The 12,500-nt window shown below is 41.4% G+C and overlaps 1 protein-coding gene and 1 pseudogene across 3 annotated transcripts in view; one reads left to right on the top strand and one right to left on the bottom strand.

The window, feature by feature from the left end:
- LOC146473651 (uncharacterized) overlaps positions 1-4,250 on the bottom strand; it is a 6,968-nt pseudogene extending 2,718 nt beyond the window's left edge.
- Positions 1-12,500, top strand: part of LOC146473650 (uncharacterized) — a 55,001-nt gene that overhangs the window by 6,062 nt on the left and 36,439 nt on the right. The gene's annotated exons all lie outside the window — the stretch shown is intronic.

The following is a 12,500-nucleotide window of genomic DNA, read 5'->3' as shown; positions in this document are numbered from 1 at the left end:
AATTGAGAATAGATAAAAACCAGTCCCAGTTTACGCGTAAGGGCACGGCCGTCGATAAAACCAGGAACATGGAAAATTCCGGAACATTCCTCAACATCCCGGAACACGAAAAAAAAAAAAGATTTAAGATACAAAAAAAACTGAATAAATAAATTAAACAAAAATAAAGGAAAAATTGAAAAAAAAAAGGGTGTATAATTATATAAAATGAAATTACATCGTATCCGAAAAAAATTCATATAAGAAGAAGTACGGAGTAGGTGGGACGGTAGTACAATGGGGTGTTGTAACTGACCACACTGGATGAAGGTAAAAAACTTAACACGACAGCGACATGATAGAGGTTGCCGCATTCTGTTGATTCTCGGTTTGGTCTCTATCATGTCGCTGTCGTGTTAAGTTTTCTACGCAGTCCGATCAGCCTTGCAGAAATTTGAGTCATTTATATTTTTGGCTGATTAGATCTTTCACAGATCCTGCGTATACTTGCAGCATTTTCATTGTGCAGTTCCTTGCAGATTGTTTGCTTTTACAAAGCTGTTGTCTACGCTTATAACTATTTTTCATATAAACAAAGTTTCCTGTTAGGCCTGTTTGTTTTTAAGATAAAATCCATGCATGGAAGGGCAGAGAAGTTTTTGTGGCTTTCGTTCGAGAAACGGGCCCAAGCTCTCGAACGACCAACAAAGGAGTACAAATACGGAACGTGAGGCCCTAGGCGAAGACGCGGGAAGCCCGGGAGGGTTTTGGTAAAAAGACTGCTCGAACGACGTTTAGTTCTACTCTGAACATCAGGAAATTGATTTTTTGGTCAGCCGAGCCGGAACTGATCCATTTCTGGCGTAGCGGACGATAAGCACGTGCTGCAAATGGCGAGAAGTACTTGCGCCTTCATTCAGTGTGGTCAGTTACAACACCCCATTTATGGTAGGTACTTCATATATCCCCTATTATAATAAGGAATACATGAAGTACATACCATTGAAGTACATACCCCATTTATACTACCGTCCCACCTACTCCGTACTTCTTCTTATATGAATTTTTTTCGGATACAATGTAATTTCATTTTATATAAATATACACACTTTTTTTTTTCATTTTTCCTTTATTTTTATTAATTTTTTTTCGTGTTCCGGGATGTTCTGGGATGTTCCGGAATGTTCCATGTTCCTGGTTTTATCGACGGCGTAAGCGGTGAGGGTAAAAGACGGAAAGAGTTTGTGGAATGGTATGTGGAATGGCGTGCGGAATGGCATAATTATGCGAAATACGATTTACGCGGGGAATAAATTAACTGAAGAGCGCATCCTGTTTTTGCGCCAATTTTATAAGAGCAGCAGTTTTTTCGATGTTGCGGACTATTAAACAACCAAACAACAGATCGAGGATTAGAAAATATACGCCTGGGATAGAACATGTCTGATCGCTGGTTAGGAAGTGAGAGTGAAGAAATCGATGAAGTTTCGCATTCAAGGAACTAAGAATAAATTAAATTTCTAGTTGACAAAAAGAACGTGGCAGCGAGTAAACTAGACAAAAAGCAACACCAGACTGGAGAAATAACATCAGTCCAAGACCAAAACTATTATGTGAGAAATTTTAAATTTAAACTCGGTCATTTTATCAGACTCTTTGACGGTTACAATTTGTACAACTCGTGGGAAAAATATGTTCTCCTTTTTCTCACCTTACATTTTCGTCGAGCGACGAATTTGAGCTGCTGAGCTAGCTACCTAGCTATTCAATACGGCGATTCAGGTAGCTATAGTTCAGTTACGCGTTATCGAACTAAACATATCCGTCTTTAATCAAGGTCTTGAAATCAGTCTCAGACGTCCCAACCTAAAATGAGATTTAAAAGCGAAAAGGCCCTAGAGCAAAAAAGCAGATGACATGTATGGTGTCTATCGACACTGGTTGTTTGAAAGGTTGTGAAACTATTCTTATCACAACTGCATTTTGGTCAAATTGTTGTTCATTTTCCCGCTCATGATAAATGAATCATCGAGCATACAGGGTATGCCGGAGAATTGAACTTTTACCGAGAGTTAAAAAAAAAAAAAAGGTTTATTATTTGCCCTCGGTAAAGGATCAATCTTTGTCCTGAGAAGACTTCACGCTGCCACGTTATTTTTGTCAACCGAAGTCGCATAGAGTAAAGTGAAAATGAAATTTAACTCACTACGGATTTACTCATAGTTCCTTGAATGCGAAAACTATAAACAGTTTTCATCGCTTTCTTTACCTTCACTTCTTCCAAATCAACAATCAGACGATCAAATCCTCGAATTGTTGTTAATATTTAGCAAGAGTCCGCAGCATCAAAAAAGCTGCTGCTCTTATAAAATTGGCGCGAAAACATGACGCGCTCTTCAGTTAATTTATTCCCCGCGTAAATCGTATTTCGCATAATTATGCCATTCCGCACGCCATTCCACATACCATTCCGCAAACTCTTTCCTCCTTTTACCCTCACCGCGGCGTAAGGGCACATGTTTCCATAAATAATTCGGAAAGAGCCGTCTCGATTAAATGCCGCCGTCTGGAATTCACAAAAAACCAGCCAGACAAAATGGCGCCGTCGCAAATTTATGAAAAACAAGAAGCTGTTTCCAGCTTTTACTCGGGCCATAATTGACTGTGTGGTGCGTAAAGCCTACAATCTTTTAACAGTGATAACCTCCAGCATCGCCAATTCCCCCAAATAGATAGCCTTCAAGCAAGCTCTCTTGGGGGTGGATCCTCTTTCCCCCTCCCGCCCCCCACCCCCAAGAGAGCTTGCTCGCAGGCTACCAAATAGACAGATACAGAGATATAGTGAGGCAATAAGTAACCACCAGATAGAATTACATTTCTTGCAGTCAGAATGAAGCAGAGGGGAGAACGACATTTGTCTTACGAATGCTTTTTATAATCCCCGGGCTTTAATCCTTACGTTTTCACCTTTCGTTTAGATACAGAGACCATTTGTACGGTTCTAATATGTATGTGACGCCGGGTCAATGACGGATCGTAATTTTCGGTATGATCTAGACCCGGGGGGGGGGGGGGGACTCCCTTATGTGACCTTAACGGGGACGTGCGGCCCGATAGGGTGTGGTTTTCAGGGTGTTTTGTCTTGAACGGGGTATCTATTTCATCACTTTCTGTCTTAAACAGGGTATCCCTACATGACCTTATGGCTTAAACAGATTGTGATTTGAGCATTTGTTATTCACCTTTCATTTGAAGACAGAAACCGTTTCTACATTGATTGTTTTTCTATAGTAAACGTGAGACATCTTTATCTATCTTGGCCCGCGAGGTCATAGACCGATTTAGTTGCCAAATTTTCAGTTAAACAAAAATAACCTCGAGGCACTCAGGTTAGCCTTAAGAGCTCTCCAGATAGCCTAAATAGCACTTAGGTTAGCTTAAATAGCTCCCCGGTTAGCAGTTTATATTGGGGTTGTTCATGCCTCGCGTGCCTCCCATGTTTTGTTTATGCTTTGCACGTCTGGCTCGCATATTGTAAACACTCCTCACGGCCCGAAAACAAAGAACGCGACCGAGAATTTAAAGAATTTAATAACACGACAGAAAACGTAACTCGTACCAGCCGAGTACAAAAAACGAGACCGAGAACAATAACTCGTGGCCCGAAGTCTTATCTCTCGGCCCATCGCGACCCCAAAAAGAAAAAAGAATTTGATAATGCTACCGAAACCTTAATTCGGTCCGCCTAATCAGCCAGACAAAACGGCACTGTCTCGGATTTATAAGAAAAACAACCACGCAAAACAGTGCACTGCCTCAGTTTATCAGCGAAAATCCCACTAAAAAGGCTTTATCGAGAGTTCGTTGGAAATTCCTTCTTCATAGAAAACTAAACAAAGAACTTGCTGCGAATAACACGGCTAAGTTGACATCACTATTTCTAATTTCTAGACTGACTGAGTATTTTCTACTGTTTCGCAAAAATCAGTTTTACCGTGAAATTAACAATTTACACAATTATGATAGTTCCAGGTTTTGGATACCTTTACGGTTGTGTTTGACCAGTGCATCGGTTGAAAAGAAAACATTGGAAAGAAATAAAATAAAACTTTCAACAAGCAACTTTTTCCAACTGATCACGGTTTTTGCAAGTCACGTAATAATTTCTAGTCTTTTAATACTCTATTTGTAAATTATTTACCTTCGGCTTCTTCTGTTCTCTTTTTTTGTTGGGGTTCCGCTGCTCGTCCAAAGAATTTCGTCAGTTTCATTGAGCCTATTAATTCTTCAAGAATCTTGCCTGTGTTCAACTTTATTTGATGCGTGATATGTGACTTCTGTCACAAATGATGCACGTGCCGCCAAAGGACGAGAAAGGGAAATGATTGGCGTGCATCCCAGATAAGAATCAAATTTGTTTCAGTGACTGGTTAGCACTAATCCGAGGAACTGCAGACCGCGGAACCGTGGAACCTGCGGAACCTAGAGAAATAACTAGTTTTTTTTTTTTTGCAACTTACATACCAGGTATAAGGTTACAGCTAATCTCATTGCTGTGTATAGACCCAGATTTTTTTTACATGATTCGACCAAGAGAAAATGAGATTTTCTCCTGATGCGACAGTGTGATTCGACGGTCATGATTCGACCGAGAGGTTACCAAGCTCATCGATGCACGATAAATCACCCGCCACCTCAAGTCTTCGTGCACGAAGACTTGAGGTGGCGGGTGATTTATCGCCAATAATTTGTACGGGAGCTCGATAAAGGAAACAGCCAATGTTCTTTTTACGAGTACTGCATTTGTTTTAAAAATCCGTAGATTGTATCGGCAACGTGGCGAGGTGAACCGAAAGAGAAGAAAAGGACAACAAAGAATCTTGTCTTGTAAGCTCGTGTTTGTTTTGTTTATGTTTAGTTTCGTGAACAATATTTTGAACAATATATGATAGCATAAACGTTTCTTTGCCTGGTATTGGAACAGATAGAGAAAACAAAGTTTTAGAGGCGATGATAAGGAGCAAGCGGGAACTCTATATAGATGAATACCAAGACCAGTTTCTTGCCGTCACAGGGACCCGGCTTAGCATTGCAACAATGTGTCGATCGATTCTGCGCCTTGGTTTTACGTACAAAAAGGCAAGTCGAACTCATTATTTTTCATTTATTTGAAGCTTAATTTGAACAAAGTTTGCAGTTACACCAGAGTATACATAAATTATTTCCCTCAAAATTCCATCTCTTCGAGTATATGCTGGTATATGAAATGGCTGATTGCCAAACGTCCCAAGCTTATTGTTTTGCTTTTCTGAACTTCAGCTGAGGGTGATTGCCAAACAGAGAAATGAATTCTTGAGGGCAACATACTGTCGTGTTATGGCTGATTATACCACGACAAATGTTATTGCCGTCCTTTTCTTCTCTTTCGGTTCAACTCGCCACGTTGCCGATACAATCAACGGATTTTTGAAACAAAATGCGGTACTCGTAAAAAGAACATTGGCTGTTTCCTTTATCGAGCTCCCGTAAAAATATTGGTGATAAATCACCCGCCACCTCAAGTCTTCGTGCAGAACCTTCATGATTTTGCGAGTTCATCGATGAGCTTGGTAACTTCTCGGTCGAATCATGACCGTCGAATCATACTGTCGTATCAGGAGAAAATCTCGTTTTCTCTTGGTCGAATCATGTAAAAAAAATCTGGGTCTATACACAGCAATGAAATTAGCTGTAACCTTATACCTGGTATGTAAGTTGCAAAAAAACCCTAGTTATTTCTCAAGGTTCCGCAGGTTCCGCGGGTTCCGCAGGTTCCACGGTTCCGCGGTCTGCAGTTCCACAGATTAGTGCTACCCTCAGTGACTGTCATGTCACAACATGTAATGCCGTTACATTTTATTTTACCAATCGTGTATCTTTGTGCCAACCAGATAAATTAATTGAAAAGTCAATAAACTGCAATGGAAAACAAATTTATTTTCATATATCTGCGCCAGTACAGGAACAAATAATTTGTCTGTAGTCGGCAAAGACCTGCAGAAGACCATTGTCCCCCTCATAGACGCCTTGGGAATAGCTGTCAATTTTTTCCCGCAATTTAGGCAAATTTGATCTTCAGTAATTCGCCCTTCTCCATACTTCAATTTTAATTCTTCGAGTACATGTTATTTTTTCGTCCATTTGCTAAAGGCAATGGAAGTTGCTTTGATGGGCTTCATGGCTCACCAAAGGAATGCTGTCGAAATCGGCTTCTTCTTGTCTATGGTTACTTGGGTAGATTATAGATAAGCCTTCTCCTTGATTCATGAATTCTCTAAAGTGAATGCGTTCGGGATGGGAGTGGCTGGGTTACTTTGGGGAAAGCTCACTACATCTGTGCGTGCGAAATTGGAATGTTACTAAAAGCGGGAACAGGGAACCGGGAACGGGGAACCGGGAACGGGAGTCTGGGAACGAGTGTACAGCGGTAATCCCTATAAGAATTCAAAATGGGCTATTTAATGCAGCTTAAAGAGCGCCTTTAAGGTTTATCTTGGATTTTTTTGGAAGATATTCAGGGTTAAGTTTCATAACAGGAATTAAGAGTGATTGTTAGTAAAAATCAAAGAAATCGTGGCCACGGTAAAAAAAAAATCGATATCGCTCATACTTTTTCCGTTTGAAGGCCTAGGTAAGTAACTGAAGGATATACAGTTAGTTTTTTAAATATTCCACGAAAAACGGTTATCCTACGGGATGCTCGGATTTCACCTCGCGAGAAGTCGAAATTTTACACTTTGCAGCTTCTCGCTCACAGACATTCACATAGCTGCGACTCTTTCCTAGCCGGTATAATTGATGTTGATTCTTCGTCAGTCAAAACATAGCAATGACTTTCATCTCTGCTCGTTTGTGAGCGAACTGAGCTCGGATTAAGCAGACACTCTTTTCTCAATTACGCAAAAGTAAAATAATTCAAACCCAGCGAGGAAAAAAGCTGACCGGTAGTGGCTCAAATGGTCTGATATTTTAACAAAAGACAGTTGATTTTTAGGTTTGCGGTTTTTAATCTTTAGGATCTAGCAGCACTTTTGCACGAACCTGATCAAATTTCAATAAAATTACAACTCAGCGCCTTTGAAATCTACAACTCTACAGCGCGTATAAGAGAACAATGCAATATTTGCTTTTCGTGGGAACAGTTACTAGCCGATTGGCTATCGAAGGCTGATAAAGCTTCTCATCCTTAATAAAATTAATTTAAATTGTTCCAGGTTGTATTGCTATTCAGATATTTTCTATTTCTTTTAACCAGGGAATCTGGCACATCCTTAAGTAAGATATTTTAGAACTTGACTTATTTTAAATCAACGGATGTAAATATATGCTTGTCTAATTGTAGCCAAGTCGCTCGTGCATGACACAGATTGGGCAGCGAGTGAGATTTAATTTCATCTCGTGGTAATTTTGGTGTTTTTTTAGTTTGTTTTACTCGTGAATACAGTAGTTAACATCAATATATTTTTTTAAAACGTTAAAAGAGTTTAAACCCTCTTTTTTATTGAAACTTTGGCCGAGGAGTTAATTTATTCTATTTTGCCTTTTTATGTAGAGTTGTAGATTTCAAAGGCGCTGAATTATAATTTTATTGAGATTTGCTCGGCGTTCGCGCAAAAGTGCTGCTCGATCCTAAACCGCAAACCTAAAAATCAATGACTAAACTGTCTATTTTGAATTCTTATAGGAATTACCGCTGTACACTCGTTCCCAGGCTCCCGTTCCCCGTTCCCGGTTTTAGTAACATCCTGCGAAATTGTGGTACTCTCTGAAGAGACTTTCCCATTCGAGTAAGTTGGCCTGTTCCAGTTAAGTATTTTTAAGTTGCACTGTCAAAATTTGTTTCGTATTGTTCGCCCTATTTGAAAACTGATGACGAATTTCGTACAATTCGTGCACATTTCACGCGTTGTAATGGTATACGTAAATTATGAACACAGGCATGTATGTTCCAGTTTATAACTAAATTGTTCTGTTGCACTGAGCTGCAACATTATAATTTTTAAAGTTGTGAAATTTGCATGCAGATAGTTTAATATAACTGACTAAAATTTTTGTTGTGTATAAAGTTGAAATCCACTGTCCAAATATGAGTCCATTCCATTCTATATTTTTTGGCGAAGCGATTGGGATTCATTTGCGGTCCAATCTAGGGACCATTTCCCGTCCGGGGATCATTTGCGTTTCGATTTGGGGATCATTTGCGGGCCTGTACAGAGCAAAGGCAAAAAAGTATTTTGATTCACGGACATGCGCAGAACCGTGAAACCCTCCCTTCAAGGAATGGGAAGATTCCTGTCCAGCAGAATGACAGGGAGCACAAGCGTAAAAAATGAGCCAACAAGAGGGGTGAGAGGGAGGGGCGACCAGTTCCTAGATGTCACACCGAAATGGCACACCTTGCATAAATTATTGTGTCTTTTATAACCTTACTGTGTCGTCAAGTGCGAAAATGAATATTACATGAACTGTGAATAGTTCGTTATCCCCCCCCCCCCCCCCCCCGCTGACTCATTATCATTAAGGTATGGGAAGTCTCGCTTAACAGCAACACTAATCTGCTTCCCATTCCTTATCTAATTTGACATAGGTGATTCCTTTCTCGTTTCCCCAGCGGCACCTTGAGTCTGAGCTATGCTAACTTGATCCTTATCTATTTTCCCAATCCTTACCATCCTGATCCCCAACCATTAATTAGTTTTTTTTTCCAAACCCTAATGATATTTAAGGACCAAAAACCGTGGTGAATCCAGTTAACCTGTTTTGTCTCTGGTAGAGTTCAGGTAACTCTAACGAAATATTTGCAAGAGTGTCGCTCGGTTTAACTTTAGATAGTGTTTCACCGTTTTGAAGACCTCCAGCCCGCATGAGATGGTATATCAGGCATCTAAGTGCCCGCCAGTGCCAAAGAGAACGCTGAACCACTTCGCAAACCGTGGAGGGTAGTATTGCGCGAACCGAAGACATGAAAACATGAGGAGAAGGACTGTAGAAGGACTGACGTAATGAACAACCTTAAAAACTCCCCTAAAAGGGCGGAGGAACTCCAGGATATTAACCTTCCTAGAGATGTACCCCAGAATAGTTTCACCATCCTGGTAGTCCTGCAGGATAACGTTCCACGCCTCGAGATAGCTGTGAACCTCCCCAGCCAAGAACATATTTTGATCCCGAAAGTTCACCTCACGAGTAGTCGAGTGTTCCCCCCCTAAAGAACTCTCTGAAGGCTGGGCAGCACTTTGTTGACATCTGACATCTCCTCTAGGCCTGGAGCCTTGGTTCCGTCCGACCCCACCCAATGGATCTTCCTCTTCGCAGCCGTTTGCTGTAGCTCAACAGGGGAAAAGCATCCCACACCTCCACCATCCCTCTCATTTTGAGCTACAATAAAACGAGACAGATGGGAGGGGTAATCAACGGCTGCGAGTTGCACTTAGGCGACTTCCCACCGACCCAGGCCTAGAGAAGATGACTACCACTGCCCGACAAGTCAAAGCAACAAGGGATGCCATCATTCACAATCGCTTGCGGCGTCATCTCTCAGGACCCAGATTGACTGGAAAAAAACTGGCATATATATTCCAGGGGACTATGAGACTCATAGTTGACAGGATTCCGAAGACAAGAAGCTCCTCTCTTTAGGATTCGAGCTCTTTCCCTTGGGATTCACATAGACATCCCTGGGCTCACACAGAAAACCGAGCTACTCCCTTTGGGATTCACACAGATATCCGTAAGATTACAGAAAAACACATTCAAGTTCTTCCCCACGGGATTCACACAGATATCCCTGGTATCACACAGAAAATCCGCTCTCCACTCTCTGGGATTCACACAGATATCTCCAAGATCACAGAAAAAAATAAATGCGAACTCTTCACCTCGGAATCCGCGATATAGATATCCCTGAGCTCGCACAGAAAACCCGCTCTCCTCTCTCTAAGATTCACACAGATATACCTGAGATCACAGCAAAAATAAATGCGAACTCTTCACCTCGGGATTCACATAGATATCCCTGGGCTCACACAGAAAACCCGCTCTCCTCTTTTTGGAATTCACACAGATACCTCTGAGATCACAGCAAAAATAAATGACACACTGTAAAATATCCGACCCAAATATATATAAAAGAAAAACCAAATCCAGCTACTACATTCCTACATGTAAAACGACAGCAGCAAATAAAGAAAACACGAGAACTAGTCCGATGAAACGAAACCCGACCGAGGACCCAAGGGAATAAACACCTACCGCAAAATACCGGCCTAAATCGAAAACAACAAACAACAAACCGTCCCAAAACGAAAGCTAGCATTAACAAACAAAACGAAGCAAGGACAAACCAAAAGCAGAATTAATAAAACGAGACTCCACCTCCTCGGCAGAACCAGCGCTCTTCTACGAAACACCACTCGCATCTGAGGTCGTCACAGGCGTGACCGTGTTTGAAACTTTAGTCGGCGTTGTGGAAATAGTCGTTGAAGACGTTGAAGCAGTCCCAGAAACTGCGCTTGCTTGCAGATGTGGCAGACGCTTGAGGGCAAGGGGCAGCACGGCCGTCCGAAGTTCTTGAGAAGTTGTTTGTACCAGCCGTGCTATCGCCGAGTTTTCAGAGTGGCCAGATTCCATGATGTCTTCGCGAAATGGCACACCTTGCATCAGAATGAGGGCCTCCCAGGGGTTTTAGGGAACAAGAGAACATAGCCCGATTTACTTTTAGGGAACAAGGGATATTTTTAAATAACTTTTAGGGAACAAGGGAACTGTTCAGGTATATTCGGGAACAAGGGAACATTTACTTTCAACCATTTTCTATCTTTTAGAGAGATTTCCTTTAACTGTTTATGAAGAAATTTCCGTTATTTTTCACATTTCCTGAATTCTCTATCGGGCCTGGCGACTAATCTTCACAAATGAACTGGGGACGAGTTTGGAACGCGTGACAACCTGGGAGAATTTCGTCGGGTCGACGCCATTTTTATGGTAAATGTGCTCTTTGGTATTCCATGTCTAGAGAGATTCACCCTGAATGTTTTCAATATTTTCTCCCTCACCGTAACGCTTACATATTTCCTTCGTGTTTTCCGTTTGAGGTTTCTTGAACTCTTTACCGGGTCTGTTCATTGTGCCCCTGACGAGAATGACAGACCTTCTGAGCAGACGAAGCTTTGTTTTGCTTTTGTCAATCTATGTTGTTTCTTAATTCTCTTTTTGGTGAGCTCACTAAAATACTTGCGAAAGATTTTCAATATTTACTTGACATTAAACTGATTAGAACTAAAGCTACATCGCTTCTCACTCGTTCCGAAAAGTTAAGCGCTTTTAAGTTTGCATTAGAATATCAGAAAATCAATCCTTATAAACGTTTATGACTGCAAACAAAGAGCTGTCCACTCGGTCGTTCAGCTGTTTCTCTACTTTCGCGGGTTCGTTCACTCGGTTTCTCGTTCGCTCGTTTTCGCCGACGAGCGCTCAGTGGACCGTTTGATCGTGAACTCGGTCATTCGGCTATCCGTTCGCTCGCTCGGGTTTCTGCTTGTTTATTCGTTTGCACTTCGGGTTTGTTCAGTTGTTCTTCCACTGGTCTGACGCACAAGCAAGACAGAAGAGCAGCTAAGTACAAGGAAAAGCTACATTATTAGACAGCTGATGCTGAACATGATTACAATGTAAGCAATGGATAAATGGACAATAGATTTTTAAATGCGTCCATGGAAGCTTGTTACCAGTATTTGTGAATATATGGATACTATTTTGTTTATTCATACTTTCTGCCTGCCCTAAATATGGACCTCGGCCCCCGTAAAACCCTCTCCCCTCTCCTCCTACTTGTCCCAATGAAATAAAAAACACTTCTTCTATAGTTGTTCTTACAACTGAGGTCTGCTATCACTCAACTGGTGTTAATTGAAATGAACTGTTGATGTGGTTATTGAACGTTTGATTTTTCATTGACCCCGAAAACCTCCACCCCCCCCCCCCACCCTCCTCTTTTCCTACATGTCCCAATAACACTTTACCTGTAGTTGTTCTTACAATTGAGGTCTATTGTCACTGAACTGATGTGTGGTTTTTGAATTGTTTGTGTGGTTATTGAACTCAATTGAAAAAAGGAATATTTCGTGCTGGTTGGTGGCGGACAGGGGACAAGAGATGGAAGCAAGGCACAGTTCTCTCAGCCAACAGGAATATGTTTCGACATGACAACGTTGTTTACCGTGGACGGCATCGACAGGCGCACTTCGGACCGGACGAGTAGTGTTAGCAGTCTAGTGGAGTATTTGAAGTACCTACATTTGTTCGGAGAGATATTTGGGCTTCACCTTAAAAAGGAAGCTCCTCTCGCTATTCCGATAACGTCAGCAATAGAGGGACTAGAGTTGGTGTATCGATTTGACCAAGAGTGTGTCTAAAATGAGAACGGGTGCCAGTGACATGCCATTGCAACTTGAGTTTGACTACAGGTTCAGTAGATCAATCAA

Source organism: Pavona decussata, unplaced genomic scaffold, assembly GCF_977016875.1.
Source record: "Pavona decussata unplaced genomic scaffold, jaPavDecu1.1 SCAFFOLD_93, whole genome shotgun sequence".
In the NCBI taxonomy this organism is placed as follows: Eukaryota; Metazoa; Cnidaria; class Anthozoa; order Scleractinia; family Agariciidae; genus Pavona; species Pavona decussata.
This window is presented reverse-complemented; position numbering and strand designations above follow the sequence as displayed.